The sequence below is a fragment of the Hetaerina americana genome, unplaced genomic scaffold (assembly GCF_022747635.1).
Source record: "Hetaerina americana unplaced genomic scaffold, ioHetAmer1.1.p SCAF_63, whole genome shotgun sequence".
Lineage (NCBI taxonomy): Eukaryota > Metazoa > Arthropoda > Insecta > Odonata > Calopterygidae > Hetaerina > Hetaerina americana.
In genome coordinates, this window is record NW_027287239.1 from 211015 (window position 1) to 230632 (window position 19618).

Genomic DNA, 19618 nt, shown 5'->3' on the forward strand with positions numbered 1-19618 from the left:
AAAATATACACTTAGTGTCAGTGGTTCCAAAGATCAAAATTTCGTCTACAATCACGGAATTGGCAGAGCGACGACATGTCGAAAACCAACCCACGCAATAGAGGACGAAAAACCGATCACTCGGAGCCAAAAACACCACAAAATTAAGTCTAACCGCGGAGATACGCCTAACCTTAATCGAGATACATTCCGACCCTAATGGTCCAAATCTAAACCTATCGCAAGTGTTCCTCTTGAAGTGTCGGCATTCTTGATTATTTGGTGTCCATTCTCCAAATCAAGATGTCCTTTCATTTTCTTCTTTCTTCATCGGACGTCTAACATGGTCCATGTCTTTTGTATCTGTAAGTGAACGGATTAGTTCATACAAAATATACATTTAGCGTCAGTGGTTCCAAAGATCAAAATTTCGTCTACAATCACGGAATTGGCAGAGCGACGACATGTCGAAAACCAATCCAGGCGATAGAGGACGAAGAACCGATGACTCGGAGCCAAAAACACCACAAAATTAATTCTAACCGCGGAAATACGCCTAACCTTAATCGATATCCATTCCGACCCTAATGGTCCAAATCTAAACCTATCACTAGGGTTCCTCTTGAAGTGTCAGCATTCTTGATTATTTGGTGTCCATTCTCCATTTCACGGTGTCCTTTCATTTTCTTCTTTCTTCATCAGACGTCCAAGATGGTCCATGTCTTTTGTATCTGTAAAAACGGATTAGTTCATTCAAAATATACACTTAGCGTCAGTGGTTCCGAACATCAAAACTTCGTCTACAATCACGGAATTGGCAGTGCGACGACATGTCGAAAACCAATCCAAGCGATAGAGGACGAAGAACCGATGACTCGGAGCCAAAAACACCACAAAATTAATTCTATCCGCGGAAATACGCCTTACCTTAAACGATATCCGATCCGACCCTAATGGTCCAAATCTAAACCTATCACTAGTGTTCCTCTTGAGGTATCAGCATTCTTGATTATTTTGTGTCCATTCTCCAAATCACGGTGTCCTTTGATTTTCTTCTTTCTTCATCAGACGCCTTAGATGGTCCATGTCTTTTGTATCTGTAAGAGAACGGATTAGTTCATACAAAATATACACTTAGTGTCAGTGGTTCCAAAGATCAAAATTTCGTCTACAATCACGGAATTGGCAGAGCGACGACATGTCGAAAACAAACCCACGCAATAGAGGACGAAGAACCGATCACTCGGAGCCAAAAACACCACAAAATTAATTCTAACCGCGGAAATACGCCTAACCTTAATCGATATCCATTCCGACCCTAATGGTCCACATCTAAACCTATCACTAGTGTTCCTCTTGAGGTATCAGCATTCTTGATTATTTTGTGTCCATTCTCCAAATCACGGTGTCCTTTCATTTTCTTCTTTCTTCATCAGACGCCTTAGATGGTCCATGTCTTTTGTATCTGTAAGAGAACGGATTAGTTCATAAAAAATATACACTTAGTGTCAGTGGTTCCAAAGATCAAAATTTCGTCTACAATCACGGAATTGGCAGAGCGACGAAGGGTCGAAAACCAATCCACGCAATAGAGGACGAAAAACCGATCACTCCGAGCCAAAAACACCTCAAAATTAAGTCTAACCGCGGAGATACGCCTAACCTTAATCGAGAATTATTCCGACCCTAATGGTCCAAATCTAAACCTATCGCAAGTGTTCCTCTTGAAGTGTCGACATTCTTGATTATTTGGTGTCCATTCTCCAAATCACGGTGTCCTTTCATTTTCTTCATTCTTCATCGGACGTCTAACATGGTCCATGTCTTTTGTATCTGTAAGAGAACGGATTAGTTCATACAAAATATACACTTAGCGTCAGTGGTTCCAAAGATCAAAACTTCGTCTACAATCACGGAATTGGCAGAGCGACGACATGTCGAAAACCAATCCACGCGATAGAGGACGAAGAACCGATGACTCGGAGCCAAAAACACCACAAAATTAATTCTAACCGCGGAAATACGCCTAACCTTAATCGATATCCATTCCGACCCTAATGGTCCAAATCTAAACCTATCACTAGTGTTCCTCTTGAGGTATCAGCATTCTTGATTATTTGGTGTCCATTCTCCAAATCACGGTGTCCTATCATTTTCTTGTTTCTTCATCAGACGCCTTAGATGGTCCATGTCTTTTGTATCTGTAAGAGAACGGATTAGTTCATACAAAATATACACTTAGTGTCAGTGGTTCCAAAGATCAAAATTTCGTCTACAATCACGGAATTGGCAGAGCGACGACATGTCGAAAACCAATCCACTCGATAGAGGACGAAGAACCGATGACTCGGAGCCAAAAACACCACAAAATTAATTCTAACCGCGGAAATACGCCTAACCTTAATCGATATCCATTCCGACCCTAATGGTCAAAATCTAAACCTATCGCAAGTGTTCCTCTTGAAGTGTCGGCATTCTTGATTATTTGGTGTCCATTCTCCAAATCACGGTGTCCTTTCATTTTCTTCATTCTTCATCAGACGCCTAAGATGGTCCATGTCTTTTGTATCTGTAAGAGAACGGATTAGTTCATACAAAATATACACTTAGTGTCAGTGGTTCCAAAGATCAAAATTTCGTCTACAATCACGGAATTGGCAGAGCGACGAAGGGTCGAAAACCAACCCACGCAATAGAGGACGAAAAACCGATCACTCGGAGCCAAAAACACCACAAAATTAAGTCTAACCGCGGAGATACGCCTAACCTTAATCGAGAATTATTCCGACCCTAATGGTCCAAATCTAAACCTATCGCAAGTGTTCCTCTTGAAGTGTCGGCATTCTTGATTATTTGGTGTCCATTCTCCAAATCACGGTGTCCTTTCATTTTCTTCTTTCTTCATCGGACGTCTAACATGGTCCATGTCTTTTGTATCTGTAAGAGAACGGATTAGTTCATACAAAATATACACTTAGCGTCAGTGGTTCCAAAGATCAAAACTTCGTCTACAATCACGGAATTGGCAGAGCGACGACATGTCGAAAACCAATCCACGCGATAGAGGACGAAGAACCGATCACTCGGAGCCAAAAACACCACAAAATTAATTCTAACCGCGGAAATACGCCTAACCTTAATCGATATCCGTTCCGACCCTAATGGTCCAAATCTAAACCTATCACTAGTGTTCCTCTTGAGGTATCAGCATTCTTGATTATTTGGTGTCCATTCTCCAAATCACGGTGTCCTTTCATTTTCTTGTTTCTTCATCAGACGCCTTAGATGGTCCAACTCTTTTGTATCTGTAAGAGAACGGATTAGTTCATACAAAATATACACAGTGTCAGTGGTTCCAAAGATCAAAATTTCGTCTACAATCACGGAATTGGCAGAGCGACGAAGGGTTGAAAACCAACCCACGCAATAGAGGACGAAAAACCGATCACTCGGAGCCAAAAACACCACAAAATTAAGTCTAACCGCGGAGATACGCCTAACCTTAATCGAGATACATTCCGACCCTAATGGTCCAAATCTAAACCTATCGCAAGTGTTCCTCTTGAAGTGTCGGCATTCTTGATTATTTGGTGTCCATTCTCCAAATCACGGTGTCCTTTCATTTTCTTGTTTCTTCATCAGACGCCTTAGATGGTCCATGTCTTTTGTATCTGTAAGAGAACGGATTAGTTCATACAAAATATACACTTAGTGTCAGTGGTTCCAAAGATCAAAACTTCGTCTACAATCACGGAATTGGCAGAGCGACGACATGTCGAAAACCAATCCACGCGATAGAGGACGAAGAACCGATGACTCGGAGCCAAAAACACCACAAACTTAATTCTAACCGCGGAAATACGCCTAACCTTAATCGATATCCGTTCCGACCCTAATGGTCCATATCTAAACCTATCACTAGCGTTCCTCTTGAAGTGTCAGCATTCTTGATTATTTGTTGTCCATTCTCCAAATCACGGTGTCCTTTCATTTTCTTCTTTTTTCATCAAACGCATCAGATGGTTCACGTCTATTGTATCTGTAAGTGAACGGATTAGTTCATACAAAATATACATTTAGCGTCAGTGGTTCCAAAGATCAAAATTTCGTCTACAATCACGGAATTGGCAGAGCGACGACATGTCGAAAACCAATCCAGGCGATAGAGGACGAAGAACCGATGACTCGGAGCCAAAAACACCACAAAATTAATTCTAACCGCGGAAATACGCCTAACCTTAATCGATATCCATTCCGACCCTAATGGTCCAAATCTAAACCTATCACTAGGGTTCCTCTTGAAGTGTCAGCATTCTTGATTATTTGGTGTCCATTCTCCAAATCACGGTGTCCTTTCATTTTCTTCTTTCTTCATCAGACGTCCAAGATGGTCCATGTCTTTTGTATCTGTAAAAACGGATTAGTTCATTCAAAATATACACTTAGCGTCAGTGGTTCCAAACATCAAAACTTCGTCTACAATCACGGAATTGGCAGTGCGACGACATGTCGAAAACCAATCCACGCGATAGAGGACGAAGAACCGATGACTCGGAGCCAAAAACACCACAAAATTAATTCTATCCGCGGAAATACGCCTTACCTTAAACGATATCCGATCCGACCCTAATGGTCCAAATCTAAACCTATCACTAGTGTTCCTCTTGAGGTATCAGCATTCTTGATTATTTGGTGTCCATTCTCCAAATCACGGTGTCCTTTGATTTTCTTCTTTCTTCATCTGACGCCTTAGATGGTCCATGTCTTTTGTATCTGTAAGAGAACGGATTAGTTCATACAAAATATACACTTAGTGTCAGTGGTTCCAAAGATCAAAATTTCGTCTACAATCACGGAATTGGCAGAGCGACGACATGTCGAAAACCAACCCACGCAATAGAGGACGAAAAACCGATCACTCGGAGCCAAAAACACCACAAAATTAAGTCTAACCGCGGAGATACGCCTAACCTTAATCGAGATACATTCCGACCCTAATGGTCCAAATCTAAACCTATCGCAAGTGTTCCTCTTGAAGTGTCGGCATTCTTGATTATTTGGTGTCCATTCTCCAAATCACGATGTCCTTTCATTTTCTTCTTTCTTCATCGGACGTCTAACATGGTCCATGTCTTTTGTATCTGTAAGTGAACGGATTAGTTCATACAAAATATACATTTAGCGTCAGTGGTTCCAAAGATCAAAATTTCGTCTACAATCACGGAATTGGCAGAGCGACGACATGTCGAAAACCAATCCAGGCGATAGAGGACGAAGAACCGATGACTCGGAGCCAAAAACACCACAAAATTAATTCTAACCGCGGAAATACGCCTAACCTTAATCGATATCCATTCCGACCCTAATGGTCCAAATCTAAACCTATCACTAGGGTTCCTCTTGAAGTGTCAGCATTCTTGATTATTTGGTGTCCATTCTCCATTTCACGGTGTCCTTTCATTTTCTTCTTTCTTCATCAGACGTCCAAGATGGTCCATGTCTTTTGTATCTGTAAAAACGGATTAGTTCATTCAAAATATACACTTAGCGTCAGTGGTTCCGAACATCAAAACTTCGTCTACAATCACGGAATTGGCAGTGCGACGACATGTCGAAAACCAATCCAAGCGATAGAGGACGAAGAACCGATGACTCGGAGCCAAAAACACCACAAAATTAATTCTATCCGCGGAAATACGCCTTACCTTAAACGATATCCGATCCGACCCTAATGGTCCAAATCTAAACCTATCACTAGTGTTCCTCTTGAGGTATCAGCATTCTTGATTATTTTGTGTCCATTCTCCAAATCACGGTGTCCTTTGATTTTCTTCTTTCTTCATCAGACGCCTTAGATGGTCCATGTCTTTTGTATCTGTAAGAGAACGGATTAGTTCATACAAAATATACACTTAGTGTCAGTGGTTCCAAAGATCAAAATTTCGTCTACAATCACGGAATTGGCAGAGCGACGACATGTCGAAAACCAACCCACGCAATAGAGGACGAAAAACCGATCACTCGGAGCCAAAAACACCACAAAATTAAGTCTAACCGCGGAGATACGCCTAACCTTAATTGAGATACATTCCGACCCTAATGGTCCAAATCTAAACCTATCGCAAGTGTTCCTCTTGAAGTGTCGGCATTCTTGATTATTTGGTGTCCATTCTCCAAATCACGATGTCCTTTCATTTTCTTCTTTCTTCATCGGACGTCTAACATGGTCCATGTCTTTTGTATCTGTAAGAGAACGGATTAGTTCATACAAAATATACACTTAGCGTCAGTGGTTCCAAAGATCAAAACTTCGTCTACAATCACGGAATTGGCAGAGCGACGACATGTCGAAAACCAATCCACGCGATAGAGGACGAAGAACCGAACACTCTGAGCCAAAAACACCACAAAATTAATTCTAACCGCGGAAATACGCCTAACCTTAATCGATATCCATTCCGACCCTAATGGTCCAAATCTAAACCTATCACTAGTGTTCCTCTTGAGGTATCAGCATTCTTGATTATTTGGTGTCCATTCTCCAAATCACGGTGTCCTTTCATTTTCTTCTTTCTTCATCAGACGCCTTAGATGGCCCATGTCTTTGTATCTGTAAGGGAACGGTTTAGTTCATACAAAATATACACTTAGCGTCAGCGGTTCCAAAGATCAAAACTTCGTCTACAATCACGGAATTGGCAGAGCGACGAAGGGTCGAAAACCAACCCACGCAATAGAGGACCAAGAACCGATGACTCGGAGCCAAAAACACCACAAAATTAAGTCTAACCGTGGATATACGGCTAACCTTAATCGAGAATTATTCCGACCCTAATGGTCCAAATCTAAACCTATCGCAAGTGTTCCTCTTGAAATGTCGGCAATCTTGATTATTTGGTGTCCATTCTCCAAATCACGGTGTCCTTTCATTTTCTTCATTCTTCATCAGACGCCTTAGATGGTCCATGTCTTTTATATCTGTAAGAGAACGGATTAGTTCATACAAAATATACACTTAGCGTCAGTGGTTCCAAAGATCAAAACTTCGTCTACTATATGGAATTGGCATAGCGACGACATGTCGAAAACCAATGCACGCGATAGAGGACGAAGAACCAATCACTCGGAGCCAAAAACACCACAAACTTAATTCTAAACGCGGAAATACGCCTAACCTTAATCGATATGCATTCCGACCCTAATGGTCCAAATCTAAACCTATCACTAGTGTTCCTCTTGAGGTATCAGCATTCTTGATTATTTGGTGTCCATTCTCCAAATCACGGTGTCTTTTCATTTTCTTGTTTCTTCATCAGACGCCTTAGATGGCCCATGTCTTTTGTATCTGTAAGAGAACGGATTAGTTCATACAAAATATACACTTAGCGTTAGTGGTTCCAAAGATCAAAACTTCGTCTACAATCACGGAATTGGCAGTGCGACGACATGTCGAAAACCAATCCACGCAATAGAGGACGAAGAACCGATCACTCGGAGCCAAAAACACCACAAACTTAATTCTAAACGCGGAAATACGCCTAACCTTAATCGATATCCGTTCCGACCCTAATGGTCCATATCTAAACCTATCACTAGTGTTCCTCTTGAAGTGTCAGCATTCTTGATTATTTGGTGTCCATTCTCCAAATCACGGTGTCTTTTCATTTTCTTCTTTTTTCATCAAACGCATAAGATGGTTCACGTCTATTGTATCTGTAAGTGAACGGATTAGTTCATACAAAATATACACTTAGCGTCAGTGGTTCCAAAGATCAGAACTTCGTCTACAATCACGGAATTGGCAGTGCGACGACATGTCGAAAACCAACCCACGCAATAGAGGACGAAGAACCGATCACTCGGAGCCAAAAACACCACAAAATTAATTCTAACCGCGGAAATACGCCTAACCTTAATCGATATCCATTCCGACCCTAATGGTCCAAATCTAAACCTATCACTAGGGTTCATCTTGAAGTGTTAGCATTCTTGATTATTTGGTGTTCTTTCTCCAAATCACGGTGTCTTTCATTTTCTTCTTTCTTCATCAGTTGTCAAAGATGGTCTAATTTTTTTTAATATCTGTAAGAGAACGGATTAGTTCATAGAAAATATACACTTAGCGTCAGTGGTTCCAAAGATCAAAACTTCGTCTACAATCACGGAATTGGCAGTGCGACGACATGTCGAAAACCAACCCACGCAATAGAGGACGAAGAACCGATCACTCGGAGCCAAAAACACCACAAAATTAATTCTAACCGCGGAAATACGCCTAACCTTAATCGATATCCGTTCCGACCCTAATGGTCCAAATCTAAACCTATCGCAAGTGTTCCTCTTGAAGTGTTAGCATTCTTGATTATTTGGTGTTCTTTCTCCAAATCACGGTGTCTTTCATTTTCTTCTTTCTTCATCAGTTGTCAAAGATGGTCTATTTTTTTTTAGTATCTGTAAGAGAACGGATTAGTTCATACAAAATATACACTTAGTGTCAGTGGTTCCAAAGATCAAAACTTCGGTTACAATCACGGAATTGGCAGTTCGATGACATGTCGAAAACCAACCCACGCGATAGAGGACGAAGAACCATTCACTCGGAGCCAAAAACACCACAAAATTAATTCTAACCGATGAAATACGCCTAACCTTAATCGATATCCATTCCGACCCTAATGGTCCAAATCTAAACCTTGCACTAGTGTTCGTCTTGAGGTGTGAGCATTCTTGATTATATGGTGTCCATTCTCCAAATCACGGTGTCCTTCCATTTTCTTCTTTCGAAAAATTTGGAAATACAGTAAGCAAAATAAAGCGTTTCCTAATCATGGCCAATTTATACCCAAAAAATACCATTTTTCATTGATCAATGTTTTTGTTACCATTGGGCATTTTGTTAACAGTGCACTGTCTTTCGTTAAGGGTGAATTTTTTGTGTCCTTTTTGTTATACCATTTTGACCCTTTATCCAACGGTTCCGTGGATTTCCATATTAAAAACAGTTTGCTTTATTACCATTGCCCTAAATATTTTTCTTTACCGTTCATCTTTTCATTCCTTTTAGATGAAGGCAGTTTTATTACCTTTATACCTTATTGGTCTTTCACTCATCAATTCCACAACAATGCATTGCAATGGAATGCATCTTTACCATTCTGCTAAAAGGCAAGTCCGTGTCTAATAGGTACACAAGCCAGCACAGAATGCATCCTGTTGAGATACATTTGAACTCCATTGCTTATTTAAATAAGTTTTTCTTTTGTCCTTTTTTTCTCATTTGAATCCATTTTTTCGTCCTGCAACATATTAGAAAAAACGTTTTTTAGTTTAAATTTTTGATTTTACAGGTTTCTCATTCAATCAAAAATTGCACAGTACTATACAATGATCATATCTTCTCCGTTTCGTAGTAGCATTCGCTTGTTTTCAGAGATTAATTTAAAAATTTACCATTAGAATTAGAGCTTTGCCTTTGTGTGTCCCAGTTCTATTTTTCCACAAAGTGAGCACTTAAATGCACCTTAAATAGTTAATTAAGCAGTTTTGGTGATCGAAAAGAATATGATACGATCAGGTACGTTGCGTCTCACAAACTGTTGCCATATATCATAATATACATTTGCAAGTGATGTAAGATTGATGCCGTAAAAACTGATATTCTTCATCTTAGATATGGATTGAGGGATCTTAATTTTATGTTGAATATGAGGTGCAATCTGAGTGCTTAATTACAATTCCCCTCCCCGGACTACAACCTTGACGTGGTGGAAGGGCTTGTGCGTTCCGATGACCCCTAGAGCTGTGTTGGCGGGGGTAATGATAATTGCTCCTGCAAGGTTCACCCATGCCAGATAGGTCGAAGGTTAGGAGCCAGACAATAGGTAGTCCACGCAGCGTCTGATCCTCAGTGAGGCGGCTGCAATGGTGTCTGACCCCAGTGTGGCGGCCAGTAAGTGATGGTGTCACGTTAAAAACACTATTGAGGAAGGCAATGGGAAACCACCTCAATTATCATTCCCAAGAAAAATATGATGGACAATAGAGATATTTTGAGTCCTGGCAACCACGGGGCTCGGCCAAATCGGCCGTGTGTCGTGCCCGGCAGCGGGGGAGGCAAGGCTTCCGCGGTCGTCATCCCACGAAACCCTTGCGAGGGAAACCAGCAGCAGCAGGACAGAAGACGCAGGAGAAGAAGACCAAATTAGTTAGAATAGGAACGTGGAATGTTAGGACAATGATGAGGACGGGGAAATTGGAGAATGTTAAGCGAGAGATGGAAAGGGGAAATATAGATATTTTAGGTCTATGCGAGGTGAGATGGAAAGATAGCGGGGATTACTGGAGTGATAAGTATAGAATAATATACAGCGGCGGGGACGAGAGCCAGCGAGGGATTGCATTAGTATTAAATTATGAGGTAGGAAGAAGCGTAGTCAACATAGAGCAGGTAACGGATAGAATACTACTAGTAGAGATAAAAGCAGAACCGACGAACTTAGTTATTATTCAGGTATACATGCCACCGAGCAACCATAAGGAAGAAGAGGTGGATAGGATATACGATCAGTTAGAGGACATGATCGCGTGTGTTCCTGCAGGGAAACATTTGATAGTGATGGGGGATTGGAATGCGACGGTAGGCGAAGGAAGAGATTGTGACGAGGTCGGGGACTACGGTTTAGGCACGAGGAATGACCGCGGGGAGAAAGCAGTTGAGTTCTGCAGAAGACAGGGGTTAGTCATCACCAACACTTGGTTTAGACACCACAAAAGACGCAGGTATACATGGAAAATGCCAGGTGACTCAGGAAGATATCAGCTAGATTATATCCTGGTTAGACACAGGTGAGGATGAAGAACCGATCACTCGGAGCCACAAACACCACAAAATTAATTCTAAACGCGGAAATACGCCTAACCTTAATCGAGATTTATTCCGACCCTAATGGTCCAAATCTAAATCTAGTCTTCAGAGGAAGGGTGAAATCGGTGCGCTGTACAGCAAAGTTAGGAAGTGTGATAAATTCCCACAGCTTCCCGGGAGCGGATGCGGACTCAGACCACAATTTAGTTGTTATGAAATGTAGCGTACGTTTCAAAAAGATAAGGCAGGGGCGGCGAGTTAGAAAATGAAATGTAGTTAGAGAATGGAATGTAGGGGACTACGGTTTAGGCACGAGGAATGACCGCGGGGAGAAAGCAGTTGAGTTCTGCAGGAGACAGGGGTTAGTCATCACCAACACTTGGTTTAGACACCACAAATAACGCAGGTATACATGGAAAATGCCAGGTGACTCAGGAAGATATCAGCTAGATTATATCCTGGTTAGACACAGGTTTAGGAACAGTGTGATAAATTTCCACAGCTTCCCGGGAGCGGATGCGGACTCAGACCACAATTTAGTTGTTATGAAATGTAGCGTACGTTTCAAAAAGATAAGGCAGGGGCGGCGAGTTAGAAAATGGAATGTAGAAGCATTAAATGGGTTGAGAAGGAAGGAATACAAACAGGCGGTAGAGAAAATCATGGAGGATGGTAAAAGGCTTAGTACTATCGAAGAAAAATGGGAAATGATCAAGAAAGGGTTGTCTAAAGCCGCAAAACATACTATTGGAACCGTTAACGCTAAAAGGACTAGGAAACCATGGATCACGGATGAGATGATTACAAAGATGGATGAGCGGCGAAAATGGAAGAATATAAATACAGAATTAGGCAAATGAAGTACAAAGAATTCAACAATAAATTGAGGCGGGCAACAAATAAAGCCAAGGAAGCATGGTGGATGACGCAGTGCTAGGATATGGAAAGTCTGCAGAGGAAGGGTGAAATCGGTGCGCTGTACAGCAAAGTTAAATCGTTAACGGGAAGTAAGAAAGGAAGAGCTATGCTAACAGTTAGAGATAAGGCGGGTAAGGTAATAGTTGACGCAGGAAAGATCCAAGAGAGATGGAAGGAGTATATCGAAGAACTGTATAGTAAAGAACTCAGACCAACAAAGTTAGACATTGAAAAGGAAAATGACGTAGAGGAAGACAGCTTAGGTCCAGGCATACTAGACAATGAGATAGAAAGGGCATTAAGGGAGATGAAACTAAATAAGGCCGTGGGGGTAGATAACATTCCCGTGGAACTTTTAAAATGCTTAGGAAAATGTGGGAGGAAGAGGCTATATGGGCTGATCCGTAGCATTTATGAGGAGGGAATCTGGCCGGAAGACTTTGTGAGAGCAGTTTTAGTTCCGATTCCGAAAAAGGTAAAGGCCACGTCATGTGAGGACTATAGGACAATTAGTTTGATATCCCACGCAGCTAAAGTTGTTCTCAGGATCATAAACAAAAGGAGAGAGAGTAGGGCAAAGGATTACTTAGGGGATGATCAGTTTGGGTTTAGGAAGGGGAGAGGTACGCGTGATGCCCTTGCAGTAATGAGATTATTAATCGAGAGGAATATAGAACACAACCAGGAGGTATTTGCCTGTTTCGTAGATTTCGAAAAAGCGTTTGATAGAGTGAATTGGGAAAACTAATGAGTATATTGCAGAAAATAGGAATAGATTGGAGGGAAAGGAGGCTAATCCGCAACCTGTACATGTCTCAGACTGCTCAGGTGCGGGTGTGAAACGGGGAGTCAGGATGGGCAGTGTTAGGAAGGGGTGTAAGGCAGGGTTGCCCATTATCACCGTTGCTGTTCAACCTGTATGCAGAGGAAATGATCAAAGAGGCATGGGAAGAACTAGAGGTAGGAATGAAAGTGGGCGGGGAATTCGTAAAATCAGTTAGGTTTGCTGATGACCAAGCTTTAGTTTGTCAGTCAGCCAAGGGGCTGCAAGCATTGCTGAGTGAATTGGAAATTCAGTGCGACAGGTATGGGATGAGAATCAATATTAATAAAACAAAGGTTATGCGATTTTCTAGAAAGAAAAAGGCCAAGCTTAACATTAAAATAGGAGGGCAAAAACTAGAGCAGGTAGAGCAGTTTACGTATCTCGGTAGTGTTTTGGACCAACACGGTCAAAGTAGTAGGGACGTAAGGAGAAGAATTGCGCTAGGCAAAGAGGCTTTCACGAGGAGGAGGGAGTTGATGACGGGGACTTTGAGTAAGGATGTTAAGAAAAGACTCGTAAAAACTTTGATATGGAGCGTAGCTATGTACGGCGCGGAAACGTGGTCATTGAAGCAGGAGGATAGACGTAGACTGGAGGCTTTTGAAATGTGGGTGTGGAGAAGAATGGAGAAGGTGAAATGGACAGAGAAGAAAACAAATGAGGAAGTACTTGGTATGGTGGGCGAACAGAGGGGTTTGTTGGGAGCAATCCTATGGAGGCAGGAAAAGAGGATGAAGGGGGTGTTGACCCGCAGTGGGATGTTGAAGACTGTGATAGAGGGTAGAATGTTGGGCAAAAGAGGAAAGGGAAGGAACAGGATAGGAATGTTGGACGGGATGAAGGGAGGAATAAAGTACTCAGACCTGATATAGAGTAGGATGATGGATTTTGTGTTTTGTTAGGAGTAATAAAATATTTGTTTGGTAGTTGTGTCCATCCAAAAACCTACCTAAACCGGTAGATTACCTTAAAAAAAATTACAATTCATTGTGTAAAAATGTCAAATTGAGCCCAAATTATTTAGTTTTGTTGGAAACATTCTCAGAGGCAATGTAACGAATAGATGTGCTGTTAAAATAAACTAAGGCGCATCAAAATTATTAGAGGAGCTTAGTTTAGTATTAATCGCTGGACTATGGTTACATTTCAGATTACGAATAAGTTCTTTGCAAACAATGGAATGACGTTTAGAATTTACAATGTAAGCAAAGGTATAACGGCAGAAAAGTAGGTTAATATAAATTTTAGGATTAAAGATGCGGAGCACATATAGAAAGAAGATATATTTTCCCCTAATAACTATAAGGGTTCAACGGGGATAACACTTTGTGCTATGGGTGGTAAACTATCCGTGTCCAAAGAAGTCTGGCGTGTAATTGCTCCCCGTTACGGGGAGTAAAGAAAGAAAAACGGTAGGGGGAGAAAAACGTTCGTAACGAAAACTTTTAGGAATAGGAGTAGTTCCCTCCCGAATGCCTTCTGCGTGACGTATAACGAAAAAGAAAGTGTAGGCTTGATTGAACACAAAGGCTTGACCCTCACTCACGCCCTCTCATGGATGAAACACACATGCGGGTAAATAGGTGGACTGATAAGCAAGCAATTTAATTTATGGGAAGCATTTAGGCGTAACATGCCGAGGCGGCTCAATGGCAAGGTTAGGTGAAACAAATGAACCTCATTTATAACAAGGCTTCAGCATTTGAGATTGCAAAACATGAATCATTGTGGATGATCTTATTGACAACTTGGTCCCAAGCTTTTTCAATATTTAAAAAAAAAGGTTCATTTGACCAAGGACATGTAAGCAAAAAATAAAATTGCAATCTTAAATTTAAAGAACCCTAATGGGAATAAATCACACTAGAAACAGGAAAAATATATTCGAAGATGATGGACAAATCAGATTACAAACATCGCCATATCATTGACCACAACGCCGCCATCAATCAATGACGTCAAAAACAAACTCGATCGATGCACCAAACCTTTGACACGAATAAGGGCTTTAGTTTAAATATCGCAAAGCCAAACGTTCCAAGAATGTTTGCATTATCTATTATCAAACTGTGAAACTCCCAAAAGTGCAATTTCTCGCAGTTGCTCGACAATGAGTATATTTGGTCACAGGTGGATCCACAGATGCAATTGGCATCAAAAACCATAAAATCTTCCTTGATAATATTCAACACGGAAACCTCACTCATTATGAGATTACTTGACCATTCGACTTTGAGAAATTCTTCAATAGAATCCGTATTTCCATTGCCCTTTATTACATAGTCGATTGAATAAGAATCAGGCAATTGACTTTGGTCGTTATCGAGGAATACATCACCCTCGCAAAAATGCGCATGGGCTCAACATACTTCAAGGTCAACAAAAAAGTATCAACATAAAGTAAAGCGATGAGGGATTCCTTCATTGCCAATATTTTCTTCCAGGAATTGAAAAACGAATGTGGGACCTTTTTCAATGATTTCCTTTAGGAAACCAGGAAAAGTGAGATCCATTAATTTATATTAGTACGTTTCTCCATTGGACACAGAATTAGAACTTAAAGCCTTCAGCCGAAGTAAAGAGATGTGATGGTTAAATGTTACACAAACTGTTCACAGCCGTAAGAAAAAGTTTCAAATAAACAATTTACTCTCATACAATTGAACAAAACAGCAAAGAAACAAATCCTTTCCTATTCGTTTATACCCGAGATTGCAAAAGGATTTTATTATGTGTATTTACAAAATTAGACGCTTATATCAGATTCCGAAACCCAAACGGAATTCAAAACTTATCAGGAAAGCCGAAAACTGCGAAAACCGACTCTACTGCGTCAAACAAATTGGAAGATAATTATTTCAAGGAATCACTTTAAGGAACAAACATTTCTGTGAGAAATATGTAATAGGGGGAGAGTAAAGATTGGGCGAGGAAGAGAGGGAAGCTTAGATATGGCCTTCCATGGCAGAGGTCAATCCGACGTGGACGTCTTTAACACCGATCATTGTATGCATAGAAAATATATTCACAAATAAAATATTTTGAGATAATACAAAAATGTCTCAACTTACAACTCTTCCTATTCGCAGGATTCTCCGAAGTTCCATTCCCTAGGGAATCTTATTGCATTCCTTCCATCCATATATTTCCTTCTCTCTCTCACTCTGACAAACACGCACACACACCAGTGTCAATCCATGAAATCCTTATACCCACACACACATACACAGACACTGTAAAAGATTTAAAAAAAGTTAATAAAATAAAAACACTCCAGAATTTGCGTGGAAAAGTTGACCATTTTGATAATATAATTTGATTTCAAAACAATGCTCAACCTCTCATTTTTACGTTGAACGTTAAACCTGGTTTTATGCAGTAAAAACTATATCCAGTTACGTTTTCAATTAAAATTATTGCAAGTTAAAGAGTGTAGAGAAGGAAATTACGTAATGTGTCGTTTGTCGCTTAAAGTGAAGCTACGAGTGTTCGAAACATGGAATTCATCGATACTAATTGAGCAATTTTCCCTGCGAGTTATTTGAACCCCGGTCTGAGGCAGAGAGAGAGACTCATAGTAAAATAGGGCGCACTGTAGGAATCTTAGACCTTAAAAACCTTGACTTTTCACTTGGAACGCATACGCTCAATCAATTTGAATCCCCACCGCTTACTTTCAACAGACGTACACACGAAACGGTCCAGTTCTTTTAAAAATTAATTAACATTTTGGAATACCCTTTCAATGAGTATGGAAGCATAATGCAATGAGATGTGACAAGTATATCCATTGAAAACACTACCGACTTTCAACAATCCCGGGTGGAAGAAGCGCAAATGCAGCGAACCAACTGCAGATGACTGAATGCCATAAAATACTTGGTTAAAGTGAATTTAGGAGTAGAAAATAGATTGAGATTTTGATTCCCTGGCGTAAAAAAAGAAATCAACAATCTCAGTGAAGGAAATTTGCAACGACTCATTTAATCGCGTGCCACGATCTCTCCGTCTTCTCGGAATTAATTATATTTTGAAATCAATCGGAATGGCACTATTTCCCGTTTCATTGTAAATTATGATGCAATTTCACTTCCCGCTGGTAAACATCTGATCCGCTGAAACAACTGATAAGTTATTAGCAATCGCACAAAAAATCGGTCGACACTTGTGTTCCATTATTACGAGGGAAATGACATATCTGTCTCTGTCACAGTAATAATTAAATCATTACCTCGAACTCAACGAAATGCACCATTTTTCACAAGTACGAGTCATTACATGAAACAACCAATAATAATGATAAAAGGCGCGAATATTAGACAAGTAATCACTCACCTCCGTCCAGCACGACGACACATGCCCAACTGAACGGATTAGTTATCGAAGGAATAGCAGGGGGCAAAAACCGTTGGATGACGTCATACTTGAAATTTGAAAATGGTCCGTTTAGTTAGATCATTTAAAGTAAAATAAATCACATAAAAATTTCCATTTAAATGTTGGTAATTTTATTTTAAAACAATTTACCTTCCTTAATTATTATTTTTTAATTCATTTTAATTTTTTTTGTATTTCAAGTAGCCGCCGTAGTATGATCTATTACAACAAGATGGCGCCAAGGGAAATAGATAACCATTTGTACATGCTATCTCAGGACGTTGAGTACAACACGGCGAAGGGGCGTAATTGCATAGAGACACGTACCTGAGAAATATCGGATTAGATATTTGTGTCACGGTCCATCCTTCACTTCTACCGGCAATAATGCTTACTGTCCTCTCTCCTAGCAAGAATTATTATTATTATTTCCTCTTGAAATCATCTCCGTTGTTTAATATTTTGCAGAGATCCTGCACACTACATTAAGGCGATCCACCTCGGTTGAAAACACAATCACACGAAATACGGAACTCACTATTGGCGGGGCAAATCGTCGTTCTGTTTATATTATGAAATATTTTGATTGACCGTGGAGTGATATTTTTACGGGCACTTTATGTTTAAATATCACTCTTTTCCATGATTGAACCAATCGTCTCCAAGTCAGAATATGACATCGTCCCATGCCACCTTTCAATCACTGCCCGTCTACGATTTGCATTCACACCGACCACTGTAATATTTAACATTATATTGTACTATATTGGTACGGTTAATCCGCGGAAAAGGCGGACATTTTCACATAGCACTGCTTGACCCACGTTCCTTTGAATAACAAGAGAAGGACCGTAGAGACTCTTCCAGCTGAAATTCGTGGGAGTGACTAAACGGACACTTAACATTGAACAAAGAAGGTCAAAATTCTTTCCCTTTCAGCTCAAATTTTCAGAATTTAACGGCTAAATGTCGCCATTTTACCGACACGATTTCAGGGAAACCTGGGCGCAGTAGAATTTCCTGAAAGACTTAATTTTCCTTTGCCAGCCAGAAATGTGTTCCACGGGACCTGTATGAATGCTCTTTGGGTAACTGCGAACACATTTATTATAGCTGTTTTTTCATGGCTGTGTTCGTATGTTCTCGTGCATGTTAATCTTCACTTGTTTTAGCGTCCCTGGTTTTCTCCATGCTTTTAATGCGAGAAGTACATTGGATAATGTGTGTTTCATGTGGAGGGAAGAAATATATGACGCACAGTACTTAGAGCACAAAGGTGAGTTGCTTAAAGAAAAAATCTGACCTCTTGTTATTTCAATGAACTTGAAGTAAATAAGACCATAAAATACCCTAAACATTGTGTTTGGAAGTGCCTTTACCTTTGTAATTATACCCATATTAATTTTCTGAGTGATGCGCGCGGAATGATATACTTGGAGAATTGTCAAGCTAAGAAAGTGCCTTTGCCGCAGAAGAAGGGATGCAACTGAGAGTACCGTCCCAAGAAAAGTGGGAATTGAATTGGCTTGACGTTCCGAGAATGGAAGGATGCATACATTCACCCGAGAAGACGAGGACGGGAGATAGACGGAAACATCAGCTTGTTATGATTTTTCAAAGAGAGCCTTCGCACACTCTCCCCTCAATCAATGCAGTGCACCCTTGACCTTGTATAATGATTGGACTCCGTTCAGTGTTTTAATGGAAGGAGGGGAACACTTTCCTGGTCACAATTATGTATCGTACACATCGGTGTTATTTCATGAAAGTAAGCCCACTCACGGGTACTTCGGCGTCAATCGTTATTGGAAGTAAGGTAATTCCGGCACCGGTGTTATTTTTACGCCCGTACTTCAATATTCCATGAAATACCACCGTTGCCTAATCATACACTTATCCCTAACGAAACGAATTTCCTCATTTGTCACTCATCCCCCCGCCAAATAATTATTACTGCATTATAACCCATGCATGCTGTCTACTACACAGTAATTTATTTTTCACTATCATAAAAATCGTTCTTACATTTCACGCCTTCGGTCTTACCTTATTAATTTCACGATCTCGTTTGGTTATTTAAAGTCGATCGGCTCCTTTCTCGTACTGCTCATGTGTACTTTAGAATGCATTGCATTTATTGGTTCAAACCTAGGGATTGGCCTTTTCTCGATGTTTAACATTATGCTATTGGTTGTATAACCTATTAAACATACTTAGTTTATCCATACTAATTACACTGTATGTACTTTTCCGCAAATTTTTATTTTCGTTCGTTTTTTTTCATTTAATTTATTAAATTCTTTTTCAAGTTATCCGAGTTAATCTGAAGTTCTCCTTAAGATGAAGCCACTGAACCGCTCAAGGTCTTGTTACTCGTATTTTAAACGAAATGCATATCTCTCCCTCTTCCTCAGGACTCTTCCAATTTTTAGTTATATCATTTCATCTGCGCGGGTGCCACACTTCGTGAATTCGAAACATATATTGCCCTCCTTTGTCGAACTCCAAATAATCCCCTAGGCACATAATGCATCTTCAGTATGTTTTATCCCACTTATCGAATCATGTAAATGCAAAACAGGGTTTCACTAAGCCTTAAAACTGAGGAATGTTTGACTTTAGCGTAAGCCAGCATAAAATAAAAGACACAGTTT